General features: G+C 40.6%; 1 long non-coding RNA gene across 1 annotated transcript in view; it reads left to right on the top strand.

The window, feature by feature from the left end:
• LOC140638699 (uncharacterized) overlaps positions 1–19255 on the top strand; it is a 198621-nt gene extending 179366 nt beyond the window's left edge. Inside the window, exon 4 of the long non-coding RNA XR_012035696.1 lies at positions 18325–19255. This is a non-coding gene — a long non-coding RNA (uncharacterized lncRNA). The remainder of the gene's footprint in view (positions 1–18324) is intronic.
• The last annotated feature ends 1364 nt before the right edge of the window (positions 19256–20619 follow it).

The following is a 20619-nucleotide window of genomic DNA, read 5'->3' as shown; positions in this document are numbered from 1 at the left end:
ATACACAAATCTGCAGTTGCTAAAAACCTCTGAGTTAGATCAGATGAGCTCTGCGATGCCTTCTGGCTTGGAAATTCTGGTTTTTAAGTGGCTGATCAGCCATTTTCCCCATCTGCTCTTGCATTGGGCCGTTTTCTCCCAGGAGCCTTCTGGCTGCCAAGGGGGATTTCATGTTTCATTCATGGCTGAGGTCAAGCCTGGTATATTAGCTTAGTTTTGGCTAAATGATTTCACGTTACTAAGAAGGCTTCTATAAACACAATCAAGAGGAAGAATTTCTCAAAATATTTTATCCAAGTTTGTTCCATGGAACTCATATAGAATGTGATTTTCTTTGGACCAGACAGCCTATATGAAAGAGGATAGTTTTGAATTTTGACTGCTCTTTCCCTCCATGTCAATGTCTTTCATTGACGTTTTTATAAAAGATTTATTTATTTAAGAGAGAGAGAGAGATTGGTGGGAGGGCCAGGGAGAGAGGGAGAGAGTCTTAAGCGACTCCACACTGAGTGTAGAGCCCATCATGGGGCTTGATCCCATGACCCTGAGATCACAACCTAAACTGAAACCAAGAGTCAGATGCTCAACAAACTGCATCACTCAGGCACCCCATTGACATGGTTTTTGATTCTCTAAATGCAAACTTTCTCCAAACCCAAATTTCACAACCATTAGCAAAAATATTTTTGTTTGTAGTGGGTATATGTTTGCCTGATTAGATCAGCATGCTGTTACCCACCTTCCCCTAAAAAGTTCTCCCTTTTAGAATTTAAACCATGAGCATCCTCTTGGCACTACCACCTTTTTAAAGATCTTACCCTCTTCAGGTGTTTATTGGTTTAAGGGTGAGCACCTGTCCTATCACGGACCAATTGGAATCCTCCCCAGACCTTTTATTTATTTATTTATTTTTTAAATTTATGATAGTCACACAGAGAGAGAGAGAGGCAGAGACATAGGCAGAGGGAGAAGCAGGCTCCATGCACCGGGAGCCCGATGTGGGATTCGGTCCCGGGTCTCCAGGATCATGCCCTGGGCCAAAGGCAGGCGCTAAACCGCTGCGCCACCCAGGGATCCCCTCCCCAGACCTTTTAAGTTGGGGCCAGAGAGAGTCAGGTTTTCTTTGATGGCAAAATTGGAAGATGTGTCTGAGCCCTGCAATAGCTATATTTCTTGACATAATTCAGCCACTTTTAACCTGCCTGACACTTTTAAAGCCCATTTGCCATCTGACAGAAAGAAACCTATACTTCAGGAGAAATACATATTTCACCCACCCATCCACCCCCATGCATAAAGTGTAGTAGTAGCAGTTGAGGCTTAGTTTCAGAGTCTTACTCCTCTGACTTTCCTGCTGTTATAAAAAGCTTTCTATTTAATATCAACTAAGTTGGTTCAAGGTGAATTTCTGATGTTTACAGCAGCAATGTCTACAATAGCCAAAATATGGAAAGAGTCCAGATGTCCATCAACAGATGAGGGATAAAGATGAGTAGGTAAAGATGTACACACACACACACACACACACACACACACACACACCACTAGAATATTACTCAGCCACCAAAAACCCCAAAATTTTACCATTTGCAACAATGGATGGAACTAGACGGTAAGCAAATAAGCAAAGCAAGCTAAGCAAAATAAGTCAAAGAAAGACGATTACATGACTTCACAGATATGTGGAATTTCAAAAACAAAACTGACGAACATAGGGAAAGGGAGGGAAAAATAAAATAAAACAAAATCAGAGAGGGAGACAAACAATAAGAGACTCTTAACTCCAGGAAACAAATAGGTTGGAGGAGAGGTGTGGGGGGAGATGGGGTAACTGGGTGATGGGCATTAAGGAGGGTACTTGATATAATGAGCACTGGTGTTATATGCAACTGATAAATCACTAAACTCTACTTCTGAAACTAATAATACACTATATGTTAATTAAGGGATTAAAAAAACCCCTAAAGGTGATAGTTGACACTGAGAGCATTAAATCCTTCAAGTTAAAGCATGAGTTCTGCAGTCATATTGCTTAGGATCAAATTCTGGCTGTACTAACTGTGAATTTGGACAAGTGAATAGTTTAACTTGTCTAAGCCTCTGTGTATTTATATGAGAAAGGGAATGATATTGGTCCCTACCTTATAGGTTAGTGATGAGCATTAAAAGACACATGGTTTCAGTTATGTATTGCTACATAATAAACCGCCTCCAAACTTAGTGGGTTAAAACAATATCAACTGTTTTTTGCTAATGGTTGTGAAATTTGGGCATAGACACAGCTAGTCGATGCTCCATGTGGTATGGCTATAATGATTCTGATTCCACCAGAGGATCCAAGGTGGCTCAAAAATGTAGCTACAAAGGCTGGGGACTGGCTGCTGCTTTTTTCTCTCCATTGTTTCTCAGCCTCTAGACCTTCTCTCTTTGCCTGGGACCCTTCTGTCCATCAGAAGGACTTTTGGACTTTTTTACTTGATGGCCAGTTTCAAAAAGCATGAAAGCTGAAAGCAAGGCTTCTGTATTAGTTTCCTATTGCTGCTGTGACAAATTACCATAAATATAGTGACTTAAAACAGAAATTTATGATTTGGAGTTCTGGAGGTCTGAAGTCTGAATTGAGTTTGACAGGTCTAAAATCAAGGTGTTGGCAGGTGTTCCTTCTGGAAGTGCTAGGGGAGAATCTGTTTCACTAACTTCTACAGATTTTGGAGGCTGCCTACATTCCTTGGCTTGAGGTCCCCTTCTACTCTCAAAATCATGAGGGTGGCATCTTTAAATCTCTCATTCTTTCTCTGACCTTTGCTTTCACCATCACATTTCCTTCTTTGACTCTTCCGCCTCCATCTTATAAGAACTCATATGATTACTTTGGGCCAACCTGAATAACCCAGATCTTCCCATCTCAAATCCTTAGTCACACCTGCAAAGTTCCTTTGCCATGTAAGATAACTATTCACAAGTTCCAGGAATTAGGGTGTGGACCTCTTTGGGAATGAGGGAGAACATTATTCTACCTACCATAGTCTACCTTCTGGCTCTCAATGATTCATGTCCATCTCACATGCATTCACCCCACCCCAATTCCCCCCCCCCCAAGGTTTCAACCCATTACAGCATCATCTCAAAGAACAAAATCTCATCTAAATTTTAGCAGCTCAAAATTTCCAAATCCCATCATCTAAATAGTCTGAGTCAGATATGGGTAAGACTCTGAGTATGATTTCATCTTGGGGCAAAATTCCTGTCTATTTGGGGACCCATACAATTAGAAAGCAAGTTGTCTGCTCCCCAAATCCAATAGTGGGATGTGAATTGGATAATAGCTATGGAGATTCCTGTTGACAAGAACAAACTGGTGCAGCCACTCTGGAAAACTGTGTGGAGGTTCCTCAAACAGTTAAAAATAGACCTGCCCTACGACCCAGCAATTGCACTGTTGGGGATTTACCCCAAAGATACAAATGCAATGAAACGCCGGGACACCTGCACCCCGATGTTTATAGCAGCAATGGCCACGATAGCCAAACTGTGGAAGGAGCCTCGGTGTCCAACGAAAGATGAATGGATAGAGAAGATGTGGTTTATGTATACAATGGAATATTACTCAGCCATTAGAAATGACAAATACCCACCATTTGCTTCAACGTGGATGGAACTGGAGGGTATTATGCTGAGTGAAGTAAGTCAGTCGGAGAAGGACAAACATTATATGTTCTCATTCATTTGGGGAATATAAATAATAGTGAAAGGGAATATAAGGGAAGGGAGAAGAAATGTGTGGGAAATATCAGAAAGGGAGACAGAACGTAAAGACTGCTAACTCTGGGAAACGAACTAGGGGTGGTGGAAGGGGAGGAGGGCGGGGGGTGGGAGTGAATGGGTGACGGCACTGGGTGTTATTCTGTATGTTGGCAAATTGAACACCAATAAAAAATAAAAAAAAAATAAAAGAATGGAAAAAGATATATCATGCAAACAATAAAAAAAAAAAAAGAACAAAGTGGAAAGAAAAATAGAGTCACCAATCTCAAGCAATGTAGTGTTGCAACTGGGCAAATTCTGTTAGGTTTCAAAGCTCGGAATTATTCCTTTATGGCTTAAGACTCCACCTTCTGGGTTCACAGCTCTGCCTTTGGAGTCATCCAAAGTCCAAAGTCATCCACTTATTTGCAGCTAAATAATTCTGTCAGCTTTTTTTTCTTTTTTGAAAGCCGCAGACAAGCAGGCACTGCCTAGTGTCTGCACTTGGGATGGCACAACCCAGCCTGCCTGTGATGCACTGTGGGTGCCCTGTGCAGTCTCCCCTCACTGTGGCTGGCCCATCCCCTCCTCCATATTGTAAAACAGGGATATTTGTAGTCTATCTGGATTCCACTGCTGGAAGGCAGAACAGACCTTGGATTTCTTTTCTTTTCTTTTCTTTTCTTTTCTTTTCTTTTCTTTTCTTTTCTTTTCTTTTCTTTTTTTTTCTTTTCTTTTCTTTTCTTTTTTCTTTTCTTTTTTCTTTTCTTTTCTTTCTTTTCTTCTTTTCTTTTCTTTTCTTTTCTTTCCTTTTCTTTCTTTTCTCTCTTTCTTTCCTTCTTTAACAGCTTTATTGAGAGATAATTAACATAATCTACAATTTATCCATTAATGTGTACAATTCAATGATTTTTAGTATATTCACAGAGTTGAACAACTATTACAACCAATTTTAGAACATTTTTTATCACTCAAAAAAGAAACCTCATACTCTTCAGCAATTACATCCATTTCCCCTCAATCTTCTTTCCCCTTCCCCCATTCCTAGGACACTGCTAATCTACCTTATGTCTCTATAAACTTTCTCAAAAAGTTTTGTCTATTCAAGGCATTTTATATAGATAGAATCACATAATATGTGGTATTCTGTGACTAGCTTCTTTCATTCAGCATGTTTTCAAGGCTTATCCAGGTTGTAGCATGAACCAGTATCTTGTTTATTTTTATTTTTGAATAGTATTCCATGATACAAGTACATGTTTTATTTGCCCATCCATCAGTGGATAGACACCTAGGTCATATTCACTTTTTGGCTGTTATTATTAATGCTACCATAAACATCCATGTACCAGTTTTGTGTGGACATAGGTTTTCATCTCTTTTAAATATATACCTAGGAGTGAAATTACTGAGTCACATGGTAACTCTATGTTTAACCTTTTGAAGAACTGCCAGACTGTTTTCTAAGGCAGCTGTGCCACACTGTCCATTCCTGCCAGTAATGTATGAGAGTTCTAGCATCTCCACGTCCTTGCCAACAATTGACATTGTCTTTTTCATTAGAGTCATCTAGTGGATGTGAGGTGGACCTCCCTGTGGTTTTTAAAAAATTAATTAATTAATTAATTAATTAGAGAGAAAGAGAGAGAATGGGAGAAAGCACGAGTGGGGAAAGGGAGAGGGAGAAGCAGACTCCCTGCTGAACGAGGAGCCCACCCTACATGGGGCTGGATCCCAGAACCCTGAGATCATGATCTGAGCTGAAGGCAGACACTTACCTGACTGAGCCACCCAGGCGTCTCATTGTGGTTTTGATTTCAATTTCTCTGGTAGGCAGTGATGGTGAGCATCTTCTCATGTGACTTTGGGTATGAAGGTATCTTCGTTGGAAAAATGTCTATTTAAATCCCTTGCCCACTTTACAGTTGGGTTATTTGTCATTTTAGTGAGTTGTGTTTTTTTTTCTTTTTTGCATATTCTAGATGTAAGTTTCTTATTAGATATACTATTTGCAAATATTTTCTGCCATTCTGTGATAGACTTTTCATTTCCTTGATGGTATCTTTGGAAGCACAAATGTTTTTAATCTCCATGAAGTACAGCTTAACTATTTTTTCTTTTATTGCTTGTGCTTTTGGTGTCATATTTAAGAAACTGTTGATTCACTCAAGGTCTTGAAAATTTACCCCTATGTTTTCAAGCCCTTAGTCTTACCTGTTAAAGAGCCCTTTGGACATATTAAACTGACCACCATAGCTTCTCAGGTCTAGTCTCTGAAGCTGTACAGTATCTTTTCTGCTACATTCTGTTAGCCAAGGCAAGTCACAGGGTCTGACCAGAGTAGATATAGGACGTGACTTAGACTCCATCTCTTGATGGTGGCAGAGAATTTGTAACTGTTTTGAACTGTTTATCACACACCTATATATAATACATAGAACATACATATTACATGATGAACAATCCATATATTATTATTATCTCAAAGCTACTGTTAATTATGACTTGATATTGTTCAACCTGGATAACATGAACAGGAATATTCATTAAACTATTATTTTGTGTATGCTTTACATTTTGTGCAATAAAAAGTTTTTTTTAAGTGACTTCATATAATCTTTTTCCTTTCCTTACTTTTAAAAAATTTTTAAGATTTTATTTATTTATTTGAGAGAGAGCAAGAGTACCAGAGAGCACATGAGTGTGTATATGTGTGTGGGGGGTAGAGGCAGAAGAATAAAGGTAAGCAGACTCTACCCGGAGTGTAGAACCAGACTTGGGGCTACATCTCACCACCCTGAGATCACGACCTGAGCCAAAAACCAAGAATTGGATGCTCAATGGATTGAACTACCCAGGTGCCCCCTTATTTCTGTTAAAATCTGTTTCCTTTCATTTTCTTCTTTTGTCTCCCAACTCACTGCATCGTATTTCCCAGCCATTTTTCTCTGTCCTAAGGAGTTTGCAGCACTGATAGGTATACTGTGATAACTGTTGCTTATGGAGAGGGAGTACTAGGAGACTCTGGTGAGGTGGAGGGCAAGGGTTTGGTGAAGACACACCACAGAGCAAAAGTCTAGTGAGAAGCAAGAAAAGCTGGGCTTATATCACCAGGGAAAGGAGGAGGTTTTGTTAATCACGATGACCTCAACTTGGCCCAGTCTCCTCTAAACTCCCCTTCAACTCCCATGGGTTTTGAAAGTCAAAATTCCTTATTTTGACTTCCAGAAGATAAGGTATTCTAACATGGGTCTTGGCTTCTAAGCAAAGAAGCAATGTGGGACCTGGCCCCTGGGACCCCGTGCTCCTAGCATTTCATTGGTGAAAAAGTAAAGGATGTACAAGGACTAGGACAACTTTCTCATCTTTCTCTTCTTCTTTTCTAATTACCTTTTTAGACATTTCCTGGGACATTTGCTCAATTACCTTTCAGTCCTTTTCCTGAATATTTCTTTCCAGCTATCATTTGAAAATTTCCAAGATCCCTTTTAAAAATTTCTCTGAATATTTCTTTGTTATGATAATCCACTCTTATTTTACAGAGACAACATCTCTTTACTCTCTGAGGATATTAATGATGGTTCTTTTGAAGTTTTCTTCTTCCACCTTTGTTTCTGTTTCTCTAAATTATTTTTTTCTTCATTTGTTTTGGTCTCTTCTCTTTCATGATACAGGCTTTCTTCATCTAGCTGATGATCTTCAGTGTCACTTCAAAGAGGAAGTGTCTAATAAGATGTTAGGAGGCTGGTGGTTTTAGGAGTTTGGAACTTTTGGCTATTTCATTGGAGAATCCCCACTGTCAGTATCTTGGGAGTCTTTCCCCTTGGGCTGGTCACATCCCTCAGAAAAGTCACCAAATCTTTGCACTCAACCAGGCCTGGCCAATAGAACTTTCTGCAGTGATCAAAGTGGTCTGGATTTGGCCAATGGACCTGAGGAGCTGAATTTTAAATTTAATTTTGTAGTTAGTGATATTGCTCTCGAAGTGTCCTGAGAAGCACTGGTATGTAAATGTTCATTTAATGCTCCTGTTTTCATAACAATACTTCTATCTTCAGTTACGTCTGATGTTCCTTTCCAGAAAAGAAAAGCTTCAGTCTTTTACTAGGGGGTAAAGTTCACCTGGCTGGGCTGAGCAGGGGATGATGGCACCTCAGGGTCTGACATCTTCAACATCCTGTTTTTAGCCTCACTTTTACATGGTCACTTCTAGAAATACTTGGTGCTGTCAGTTCCCAAAGTATTTGGGATTGCATCTTGGTGCTCTTCATGTTAGTTAGGATTAGGATTTTTAAAAATTTTCTGTACCCATCATGCTCATCTCTCTGGTTTTTACCTTCCAAAATTCTGTTACTGATGTTTCTTTTTTTTTCTTTGTCCTTGTGGGTTCATAAAATTAAAAAAAACCCTTTAGTGTCATTTTAATGAGATTTCTGGAGGGAGTAAAAGTGGATGATTGTTTAATCTTCCATCTTCAGCAGGATGTTCCTAAGTGACCCATTTAAAAAGTTGTTCTATTGAAGGCTAACTATACCATATTAGCTCAGAATTTTATAGAGTCCTAAGATCATCTAACAGTTTTACCTACCTAGGTGGCTTTGCCAGTGTCTCTGTGAGTGAGTAGAAAGCAGAAAGTAATCACAAAGATGAGGAGAGCAACTACCAGATACTAGGCACACGTAATCTTCCCAGCAACTGCATGCGGTGGACAGTAATACCACTCACCATTTTCCAGATGAGGAAACTGAGTCTTACAGGTATTGTAGAAATGGGGTTTGCACACTGGTCTGTTAGATGTTAAAGCCCATGCTCTTAATCAGTGAGCTCTCCTGGTGCCAGAAGGCCTGGATTAGAAGCCCTGGTCTGACCACTTAGTCAAGAAGAGCTAACATTTATTGAGAACTTAATAAGCGCCAGGACTTTTCTAAGCACTTTGCTTATATTATTTCATTTAATCCTAACATCAACCCTATAAAATAAGCACTATCTATTTTTTTAAAGATTTATTTGAGAGAGAATGCAAGTGAGTGGAGGGAGGTGGAGAGGGAGAAGCCGACTCTGCTGAGAGAGCTGTGCTGCCCACTGTGGGGCTCACTGAGGGGCTCACAATGGGGCTGGAGCTCACCACCTTGAGATCATGACCTGAGCAGAAATCAAGGGTCAGCTGCTTAACAACAGAGTCAACCAGGCTCCCCTGAAATCAGCACTATTTTATTCCTGTTTAACAGAGGAGAAAACAGAGGAACAGAAGAGGCTGAGTCAACTATTAAAGGTCTCAGAGCCAGCAAGTAACAGAACTAGACCATATAGAGTCAAGTCTTCGTGGGGGCTTATTAGTAAAACGAGGGCAATGATACCTGCTCTATCTAGTATCTGCTCTACCTGAGTTATGCAAACAGTGAATGTAACACATGTGAAAAGAATTAATAAACCAGTCTACAGAGAGAGGGCATCATTGCTCTCCTTGCAAGCAAAGACTTGAATCCACAGAGGTTAATTGACACTACAGCAATCCACCCTCAAGGGGCAGGACATAGAAGCAAATCCTTTTGATCCCTGGTCAGATACCCTGAACATGAAACCCTTAATTCCACTTGTTATCTCCAAGAAATATTTGCTTCTAGTTTGGCTTATCTCCCACTTTTTTTCCCAGTCTTATCTCAAAGCTGAAGATGAAGCTCAGATTTTCATAAGTTTATACCATCTTTTCTTTCTGGGAGGTCCACACTTTCTCTTTGTATTTGTAAATATACAAATCAGAACCTCATCTGTGTGGAGATAGATCCCAAGAGTTACTGATACCCCTCCATCTACAGGATCACACTGTGGTCACCCTGTCAACCACATTCCCACCTCTGCATCAACATCTTGTATGACACATTCTTCCTGTGGGTTCTTGGGACAAAAACCCTAGCTACCCTCTACCCCCCAAGGGCTAGTCCCATTTCTGATGTCAGCAGAGGTGCCCACGGAGTTTTCCTTTGAAGAGAGCCATTTCTCATCTCTTCATCTCCTATTTTGGGATCAGGAAGATGTGACATGGGCTTGTACGACATCCTTACCATAGAGCCACCAGATATTCAAGCATGTGCCGGCTGGTCTTATGGTTATGGAACTTATTAGGGCTTAATAATCTTAACAAGTGTGTTCCTTTCTTCCAGAAATAAGCCTTCTAAAATGTCAGCTTGGCTTTTTATTTAAGTGTGAATCTTTTTGCAGGTTAAATTGTGAGTCCAAATGGCTTCATTGAAGGAATCTCACAGCAGGCAATCGTGCAGTGATTAACATACGGGAAGACTCCGTAGGGTTGGAAGTTCTTTTTCTTTAAGGAAAGGAGAGTTCTTGCTAGTGGATGACACCCACTGCAGCTTCTGACTCAGAGTGGGTGGTGGTGAGTGCCATGTCTTTCCTTTCTGACATCCTGTCTCTCTCACTCTGTCCCTGTCTTTTTAGCCTCTTTCTAGTCCATATTGCTTTCCTTTGTTTGATGTCCCTCTCCTCCTGTCCTCACTAGGAGAAGGAGACTGGAAATCTTTCTCCTCTGTGTCCTAATGGCGAGTGTCAGAGTCTGCATGTGCCCACGGGGTGTTGGGAGGGCTTCGTTGCCAATTCCAGCCCTGAGTGCTGTCCTACTTCTGCTGCAGATTTTTCTAGGCATCTGGTTTAGTCCTTCGGATTAGTCAAGGAACAAACCCTGCCTCTTTCTTTTTTAATAAAGAGGGAGAGGGAGAGAGAGACAGGGAAATAGAGAATATCTCTCAGCATCATAGCAAATGGCAGGCAAGAAAATCTGGCTAGAATTTGATCATATTGCTTTGTTTTCATTGGTAGCCAGGGATAGTGCATTTTCATTTGTAGCAATGGGATCAAATTGCCTTTGTTAATAACTGTATGTGTAAAAAGAGTGACTCCATTTGAAGAAAAATATTTATTGATCCATTGCTCAAGGGGTGGTGCTATATGTGAAGCTGCTATAGATGTGACAAGAACTGAGTGAAAGGTCAGCTGCTGCAGGAAGCTGGAGGGAGGCAGTAGCTGTTACTGTGCCCACAAAGATAAATGTCTGCATTTCTGGACGCTGAGAGCCTTCAACAGGCCAAGGATGGTGATTATTCTGTGGAATCCTCCTCTCATAGACTTGTGTTTTAAAGTCCACAGGTTGTCATCATGTTTCCCCTCTGTTCCCTCTAATCACCGTGGGCTTATGCTTCCTCTACTATGCATATGGGAGAAAGTAAGTGATATTCAGGGCAACTTCACCATAAACATCGTGCCAGTTTAGGCAAAAACACCCCCTGCCCCAGGTGGCCACCACAGATCTGGGACTTAAGGCCTTTGAAACCCAGAACCTGTAATAGCAGCCAAGCTCATTCAGGTCTGCTATCTCAGCCTGGCATGACTCCTATGCAGATCGCAGGAGTGACCTTGCTTACAAGTGACCCAGCTCATTTGCCCTCCAGTCTTTTGGGGTCTAGCTACTTCTCTGATTGAGGAATGATCACTCCTGTAGCTGTATTTGGTTCAGACACAAGTTAAAAGCATTGGAGAATCAGCCCCAGGCAGAACAAGGAGCCAGACCTCTCTAACACCTCTTACTTCCCCCTTACAGCTTGTCAAACTGCTCAAGCAGTAGCTCTGGGGCAGATGGCCAGCTGGAGATACTTTTTCTTCTCATAGCTTATGTGGCAAGGATCCTTTCAGAAAACTTTATACATATTGTAAAATTTTGAGGCCTGGGTTTTAAGCCATTCCATTAGAAGATGATTTCTCTTCTTCTTTTCCAGGGAAGGGTGAGTCAGGGTCCCTGCTTAGCAGTCGGGCCTTTCCATCTAGAGCAGCCTCCTTCTCATATGCCTCAGGCCTCACCATGGCTGTGAGTGCTCTGGCTGGCCTCCACTTGTCAGTGTCCAAATCTCTTTGCCCAAAGAGCAGCAGGGTGAGGGAATTGACTGCTCTCTCATCCTGATTCCTACCACCCCACCAATAGCCTCTAACCAAAGCCTAATGGGACCTAGCAGACAAATCTTACAGTTCCTTCACTCCCTGGAGGAGGAACTCTGAGGCATGTATGCTACTTTGGCTCCCAGGATTTTCTCTGTAGGGCTAATTATTCACATTTGAATCCTTGTCTGAGGCTCTGCTTCTGGGAGCAACCCAATATCAGACATTTGTGTATTGCTGGAGTAAATTAAGTCCTCCATTTTAATCTTTTGTATTCTTTTTTATGCGCTAAGGTTGGGGAGAATATCCTATGTATGGACATTACCATCAAGAAATATCATGAGTTAAGCCCCAAGGTGTTTCACTGTAGCAAATATTAGGGGCATAACTTATAACACAGGACACAAGTATGTGTCTAATGGCAGGCACACACATGGTATGAAGAGAAAGGGCTCCTGGTGAACCAGACTCTGTCATGGACCCAAGCTGTTGCTGACTTCATCAGCTCTTGCTGACCCCAGATGTTTATCTTCAGGAAGCCTGATTCCCAGGGGTCAAAACAATCAGATGTGTTTGAGAAAGAATGAACTTTCATCTTGTGGTTTTCTCAGCTCATGGGTGGTCAGTTTGAACAAAGTAGTAAAAGAAAATCACATTGCAGCTTCTAAAGAGAAGCTAGGATATATGAATGGGGACTTTTCTAAAAATTAGTTCATCTCCCAATGGAGAGCTAGCTTCCTAGAAAGGCTGAAACTTAGAGCCATCAGGCTTAGCCACCCTATGGTATCATGCATACTCCTATTTCCTGACTTTGCCTGTCATTCTGCCAGCAAGCCCTTCATGTTTATCCCTTCCTTTAAGACAAGACATGTCTCAAACATTGCCTCCTTTAGAGATTGTTCTGTGAAGCAGGTCTGTTTTTACAATGAAATATAGGTTGTCAAGACTATGAAGTGTCTGAGATTTTACACTACTTGCAAACTAACAGTTAGCCCAGCACAGTTTCATGGGTGCTGGAATATGACGAGAGATTCTTGGATCAGAGACAAAAGACTATTACTCACAGTAATCTGGTAGCCAGAGTGTCAGCATTGAGCCCTCGTTCCTAAAGGGTCATGTGAAAAAGGTCAAATGTCACCTACTGATTGCATTATAGGAGAGGAGTACTGGGCTTAGGAAGCGTGCGTCATTTATAATGTGTAGTAAATATGTGTCTTTTGTTCCAGAGGGAGACAATATATCTTCCAAAGTCTGTTCAGTATGCAAAGATACACAGAAACATGAGAGACCCATGGCAAATTGTCTCTATCATAGATCAAACTGAGAAGACTGTTATAATTAAGTCAATAAACTGTGTAGTGGCTAAGATCACAGATTGCATGCAGAGTTTGAACTCTATTAGTAAATTTTTTTTTAAAGATTTTACTTATTTATTCATGAGAGACAGACAGAGGGAGAGAGAGAGAGAGAGAGAGAGAGAGAGGCAGAGACACAGGCAGAGGGAGAAGCAGGCTCCATGCAGGGAGCCTGATGTGGGACTTGATCCCGGGTCTCCAGGATCAGGCCCTGGACTGAAGGCAGCGCTGAACTGCTGAGATACCCGGGCTGCCCCTAAAATTTCAATTATATTAGTTATATGACATTGGCTGAGTTATATAATTGATCTGTGCTACAGTTTCACCATCTATTATATGGGGAAAGTAGCACCTCTTAGATGCTTGTGAGGGTTAATTCACTTAATATGTGCAGCATGCTTATAACAGTACCTAGAATGTAGAAATACTGTGTTTGTAAAGTAAAATAAGAAATAGAGATTAGTTAACGCATTCCCTGGAGGCTTGTGGGTAGGACCCATGTCCTTTGTGACATTCTCATCTAACTGATTAAAGTGCTTCAGCTAGGAAATGAAGTATGCAATTCACATAAACTTGGGAAATTTGAATGAATTTCCCCTGGATACCATGTGTAATGGGCATAACCAACATGGGAGATTCAATTTTTAAAAATGATTATGTGTCATGAAAGTTCCTCCAAATATTAAAAAATAGAACTATCATATGATCCAGCAATTCCACTTCCGGGTATTTATCTGAAGGAAACTAAAACACTGGCTCAAAAACACACCTGTATCCCTATGTTCATTGTAGTATTATTTACAATAGCCAAGACATAGAAACAACCTAAATGTCCATTGATAGATGAAGAGATACAGATGCTATGGTGTATACAATGGAATGTTATTCAGCCATAAAAAAAGAATGAAATCCTGCCATTTGCCACAACATGGAGAAGTAAAATAAAACTAAAATAAGTCAGACAGAGAAAGACAAATACTGTATATCAGTTACATGTAGAATCTGAAAACAAAAAACAAACAAAAAACAGAATTCCTTAGATACAGACAACAGATTGGTGGTTGCCAGGGGTGTGGGTGGGGGAAATGGGTGAAGGGGAGTCAAAAGGTACAAACTTCCAGTTATAAGACAAGTTAGTGCAGGGGATGTAATATACAGCCTGCTGACTATAAATATTGTATAATATATTTGAAAGTCTGTGAGAGTAAGTTTTGAAAGTTCTCATCACAAGAAAAGGAAATTGGTAACTGTGTGGTGATGGATGTTAACTGGACTTTTTGTAGTGATCATTTTGCGATATATACAAATATCAAATTGTTATGTTGTATTCATGAAACTAATATAATGTTTTATGTCACTTATATTTCAATAAAAAGTGATTCTATGTCATGAATGGTGTCCTCTGTTTATACAGAGGTCACAAAGAGATAGGTCTATCTTACAAATGAAGTCCCTCTGAAATTAAATGAGACTCTTTGTCTCTAAATTTCCCTGGCATTCACTCTGAACTTTTCTTATATCCCTTTGGGTAGTGTGTGTGCGTGTGTATGATCACTTTGAGAAGACTCTAGAAGCTTCTGAAGGGTGGAGGCTCCTGTCCTGCTCAGATTGATTTGGTGATGCTGACATGACAGGTACTAACATCATGCCTGGCACAGAGCAAGGGCTCAGCCACTGTTGACTCCAATTGGAAAAGAGTCAGCCAGTTTTCAGAGGGGTCTCTTGATGGGCCTGGGGGCTGCAATTTCCTGGAAGCCAGAGCTGTGTGGTGCCGCTCAACACTCGTGGAGGTCCTCAGGTATGGTGTGCTCAAGGCAGGGAAGGTACAAAATGGGAGACTTTTCAAAGACAAAACTGAGCAGGCTGACAGAATCTGGTTAGTTTATTTGTACCCCTTTCCCTGTTGGTATAACAGGTGTGACAAGTCAGGTGACTGGGGGAGCGGCAAGGGAAGTCTTCTTTATGACCTCATCTCTCAATTTGGGAATAGAACAAATGGCTCTTGCAGTGCTATGTGGTGAACAAAGCCAAGTTTGGGATCAGCATTGAGGGCTATGGTCAGGACACAGAATACAAAGGACATTTCTACAGCCTGCTGCTGTGTGGCTGTCCACATATAACATGTATTTAAGGCAGGACTGAACAAAGATATTTCTTATTAAACGGAGAAGTATATTGCTTTGGGTTCCTTGTAGGGTTTCAAGTGCAGTGGTAGCTGAGGGTTAAGCGGCCCAGACACAGATGTGCCCTGAGTCAGCCGGGAAAGTGGTGAGCAAAGCAGGGAGCTCTGGGAGCTGTTGCTCTAATCCCAGACCTTCCAATAGCCTGTGAATTAGGAAGTGTGGGAGTGAAATCCAGGTGACTGCCAACCCTGTGGTCTTGGGCAGGTTTCTTCAGTCCAGTTTCTCGGGTCCCCATTTGGAAGTGGAAAAAATATTGCTGGGATGTCATAAACCATGATGGTGGCTGGCTCTGAAAGAGCTGGGGTGGCTTCTGCAGAAAGCAAGGCCAGGGGTGAAGACAGAGGAAACCAGAAGGCCATGGTTGGCAGGGGAGAGGAGTGGAGCATGCAATAGATCTTCCAGGCAGGGGGAGAGGGTGGAGAGACAGTGCAGTGGGAAGATGGAAGGTACAGCAAGGGATGGGGGAAGGGAGGCGCAAAGGTTTTTTTGTTTTGTTTTGTTTTTTTTGGTTTTTGGTTTTTTTTTTGATGCTGAGTGAACATTCTCTTAAGGCACTGCAGAGGGGATCCCTGAGTAGCTCAAGGGTTTAGTGCCTGCTTTTGGCCCAGGGCGTGATCCTGGAGTCCCAGGATTGAGTCCCACGTCAGGTTCCCTGCATGGAGCCTGCTTCTCCCTCTGCCTGTGTCTCTGCATCTCTCTCTCTCTGTGCCTCTCATGAGTAAATAAATGAAATCTTCAAAAAAAAAAAAAAAAGACGACTTCAGAGTATTGCATGTAGTAAGGGTCATTATTGTTATTATTGTTTCTGAAGCTATTGTTTCAGAGGTGTGTGTGTGTGTGTGTGTGTGTGTATGTGTAGTGATCACCATGTGATTTTTTTTTCTTATTTTTGGTGCTCAAGAGAACCAAACTGGACTAATCCTAATCCTGGTTTGGGACACTACATATTGACACTGGTACACGAGTAGCCCTCCTTTATTTTATCATTTAGTATTTTTTTTTAAATAACATGAGGTCATTTGTAACGAAGAACATTTCCAATAATCTCAACTACCCCCTGCCACCCTTTCTCAAGGCAACTACATCCTTAATTTTGTGTTTATCCCCCCCCCCACCCCCGCTTTTTGGCTCTGTCTTCCTATCTTTCTTTCTGTGCATAAGCAATATGTTATTTAGATACCCTTTTTTCCCTTACTTTTTTATTGTGGAAAATTTCAAATATGTAAAAAAAAAATAAAAGGAAATGGTAAAATAAACCTCATGTACCCCTCTCTCAGCTTCAATAGTGATCAACTCACAGCTAATCTTGTTTCATTTCTACCCCAATTACCTGATTTCAAAGCAAATTCCAGATAATGTATCATTTTATCCATAAACACTTAAGCACAAGACTTAAAAAAAAACACAAAATCTTTATCATGTCTAAAAAATTTAATAATAGTTTTAAAACATAATTAACTATTCCTTCATTTCCAGACTCTGAATTGTCTTGAGAATGATCACATTTATGAAAAAATTTAACATTTGAACTCTGAGCTGATAATTAAGGATATTAAGAATTGATTGTTTTGTCTTCGATGTAATAAAATGTCATGGTTGGGGTTTTGGGGTTATTTTTTAAAGTATTATATACAAATATATTATATTCATATATATATACATGTATTTAATGTGTATGATATATCTATACTGAAATTTATGAATGAAATGATTTGATACCTGGGATGTGCTTTGAAATAATACAGGAGTGGCTGTGAGTGGGAGGGATGAGATGAGAAAAGATTGGCCATGAATTGATTATTATTGAAGCTGAGTGACGGGTATGTGGGGGCTTATGAAACTTCTCTGTTGGGCTGCCTGGGTGGCTCAGTCAGCTAAGCATCTGCCTTCAGCTCAGGCCATGATCCCAGGGTCCTGGGATCAAGTCCCAGGATCCTGGGATTGAGCCCCACATTGGGTTCCTTGCTTAGCAAGAGTCTGCTTCTCCCTCTGCCCCTCCCCCTGCTTGTGCTCTCTGTCTTTCTACATAAATAGAATATTTTTAAAAAGTATCTGTTAACTTTTGTATATATTAGAAATTTCCCACAGGAAAAAAAATGAATGGAAAGGACATGATACTGAAATAAACATTCAGGTGCATAACTCCTTATGCACATATGCGATTCTTCAGGGTATAAACTTAGAAGTGCAGCCTCAGCTCTACTGGTGAGTGCCAAGTTGCTGTCCAGAGTCAATGGCAGCCTTTGACAGAGTCCAGGTAAGAACTCAGATGGCCTTACTTTGAGGACAGTGAGTCCATCTCTGTGTTGGGCCTTTTTTGCACCTTCATGGTGGAACTCTGTCCAGGGTGGGGAAGAGGAATGTGTTGATCTATGTCCCTCTTCCTGACAACAATGAAAGTGTGATAACATGCAGCTGGATCAGATTAGCCATTTTTGGAACATGAATATTTGCCTAAATGTACCTACTGTTTGTTTTCCTGCCTTTGAACACTTGCTTTGGGTATAAGACTTGCCTAGTTTATGGAAAGCTATAAACATATGCTGTTTTTGTTTTGTTACAGAAGGAATACATGTTTATTTTAGAAATTTAAGATAATACAAATAAATAGAAGGGAGAAAATAAAACCAGCCTAACCTACCACGGCAGTCAGTATTTGGTGTTTACTCTTTCAGTCATTTTTCTTTCCTAATATTCTACATTCCATTGAAATATGCAGTCTTCATTTAAGACATTTTTCATATTATTACACATTCTTTAACAGCATAGTTTTGGATGGTGACTTGGTATTTTGTTGTCTAGAAATGACATAATTCATTTAAATAATTTCCAACTTTGAACACTCAGGCTGTTTCCAATATTTCCCTATTTTTTTCTATTTTCCCTTTATGCTCATTTTGAAGAAGACTCAGCACTTTGACTTGTCTCCAGAAAGAACCAGCCCTGCCATAAATGACTATACATGAATGTTTCACAGGGAGACACACAGCACACAACACCCAGTGGAAACTCAGGATCATTAGCCATTTGATATTTGTGTTTTTTATCCTCCATTATTCTTCCCAGACAGTAACCTCTTCTCTCTTCTTTTTCTTCCCTAGACATAGTTTCCAAATGTCCCCTATGATGTCCAGAGTTCAGAGTTATTCATCTCTGCACACTCCCTCAGCAAAGCAAAAAGTTCTACCGTCAGCGGAACTAACCATCTTGAGACAGCAATTCGTGAACCATCTATTTTCACTGAAATATGTCCCTTGAAAGTTTCACCAAATGGTTTATCAGAGTATTATACAATCCATAGCTATGTCCTTGAGATAAATTCTTAGGGGCGGAACAGTTATATCAGAGCATAAAAAATGTGAAGACTTTTGATGACTCTTAGGAATCAGGTGTGTTGATTTGCTTTCTGCTAGTGCTCCTGAGTGAATGTTGGCTTGACTGCAGTAATTAACAAGCACAGATTTGGAGTGCCTTTTCTTGGGTTCATCTGTCACTCTGTTGCTTATCCACTTTCTTAGCAGTAGCACATCAGTCAGAGTTTAGGCAGAACGGAACCACTGCGAGTGGTACAGAAAAAGGGATTTGTATAGGGATTAGATTTTATGAAATTGTGAGAGGGCTAAGGAAGTCAAGCTCTGGAAGGAGATAGATTGGAGAATCAGAGAAAAGTCACCAAGCAGAGACCATATTGGGGAGCTGTATAAGGTTGGCATAAAGTTGCTATAGGGCTGGTAATTGGGAAGAAAAGCTGGTTGTAAAGTAGAGGAAAATCGAAGAGTAGAATGTATGAAGACACACTTATTTGTCTTTTACTGCATCTGACTCCATTGATGGTAAGAACCTGTAGAATAAGTTGGTTCTTCTGCTAGGGAGCTGTACACAGGCCTGATCTAAGACTAGAAGAAGCTGAAGGAGCTGCATACCCTATAGCTGCCCCAGGCTGAGATGAGCCCTAGCTCAGCAGCATGTGTGAACCTGTACTAACTGTGATGACCTGCACTGATCTTCCAAGCATAATGGCTGCTGTTTACATTGTGGCTTCTAAATTTCATACAAATTTCTCTTGTGTGCAATCTTAGCTTGGAACTGCATGGGGAAAGGACTTTTAGGAAGTACAGTTCCATTTGACAAGGTAAAATGACCACAAATAGTGCCTGGAGGGCGCAGTTGGTGTTAGGATAGAAAAGTGAATCTACGGAATCTGGTAAGCATTTACTATTACTCAGGGAAGTATAAAGATGGGCTGAAGTAAGAGGTAGCAAAGTTAGAACATTTTGCTGATGGGTTTTTCTGTAAGATAAAAAAAAAGTTTTCCATAAGTCAAAACATTTCTGCACTGAGAACAAATTCCTGCAGAGAAATTTTATTCTTCTGGGTTCAAAAAGAAATTACTAAACCAAATATCTTGGTTCTGCTGCCAGAGGTATTGAAGAACCAGGCATACATAGAGAGACCATGTGTTTGTATCATTATTCTGAAACAGAATTAGTAAGTACCCTGAGCTAATCTGTGTATAGAAATCTGTATGAAAGATACAAAAATATCTCCTATCAATAATTGAAGCCATTGATGGTACCAAGCTGTTGTATCATGAAGAAGTTATACAGTTAGTTACAAGAGCTTAATTTGTCTATGATAGTGTTGTCCCCACCCCTAACCCAGAGAACCTGCTGTATTTACTGGTGTCATAGGATATTTGTCATTTGCTCCAAACACAAGCAACAAAGAATCTGCTTTATAATATTGAAGAATCTAAAATTGTAGTCAGCTGTTATTACTGCTTTGGAAGAGATTTCCAGTGGTCTGCAGAATTGCCCTGTTCTATGGCACAATGTTGTTGTTATTGTTGTTGTTGTTGTTGTTGTTGACAGTGATGGTTGAGACAGCATGATAGAAGGGAGTGAGAGGAAAGAACCAGAATAATATAGGTAGTGGAATTTAAACAACCCTATTATTATAAACAACATCCTTGTTCTTATTATAGAGGGTAGGTCCCATACTGCTTCTAGTATCACAAAAGACGGATATTCCTGCCTATTGCACTGATTCTTTGATGTTTTCCCAAACATCATTTTGCTCAGTACTGCTGAGTTTTACCATAGGTAGTCCTTGAGAAAATCTCCAGAATGGGCCAGCCATTATTGGTACAGCTCTGGAAAGATCTTTTTTGATTTTCACAGTAAGAGACAAGATTTACAGATTATCACCACCGCTCTTTTTTTTTTTTTAAGATTTTATTTATTTATTCATGAGAGACACAGAGAGAGAGAGAGGCAGAGACACAGGCAGAGGGAGAAGCAGCCTCCATGCAGGGAGCCTGATGTGGAACTCTATCCTGGGACCCCAGGATCATGCCCTGGGCTGAAGGCGGCCCTAAACTGCTGAGACACCCGGGT

The sequence above is a fragment of the Canis lupus genome, chromosome 1 (genome assembly GCF_048164855.1).
Source record: "Canis lupus baileyi chromosome 1, mCanLup2.hap1, whole genome shotgun sequence".
Taxonomy (NCBI): domain Eukaryota; kingdom Metazoa; phylum Chordata; class Mammalia; order Carnivora; family Canidae; genus Canis; species Canis lupus.
This window is presented reverse-complemented; position numbering and strand designations above follow the sequence as displayed.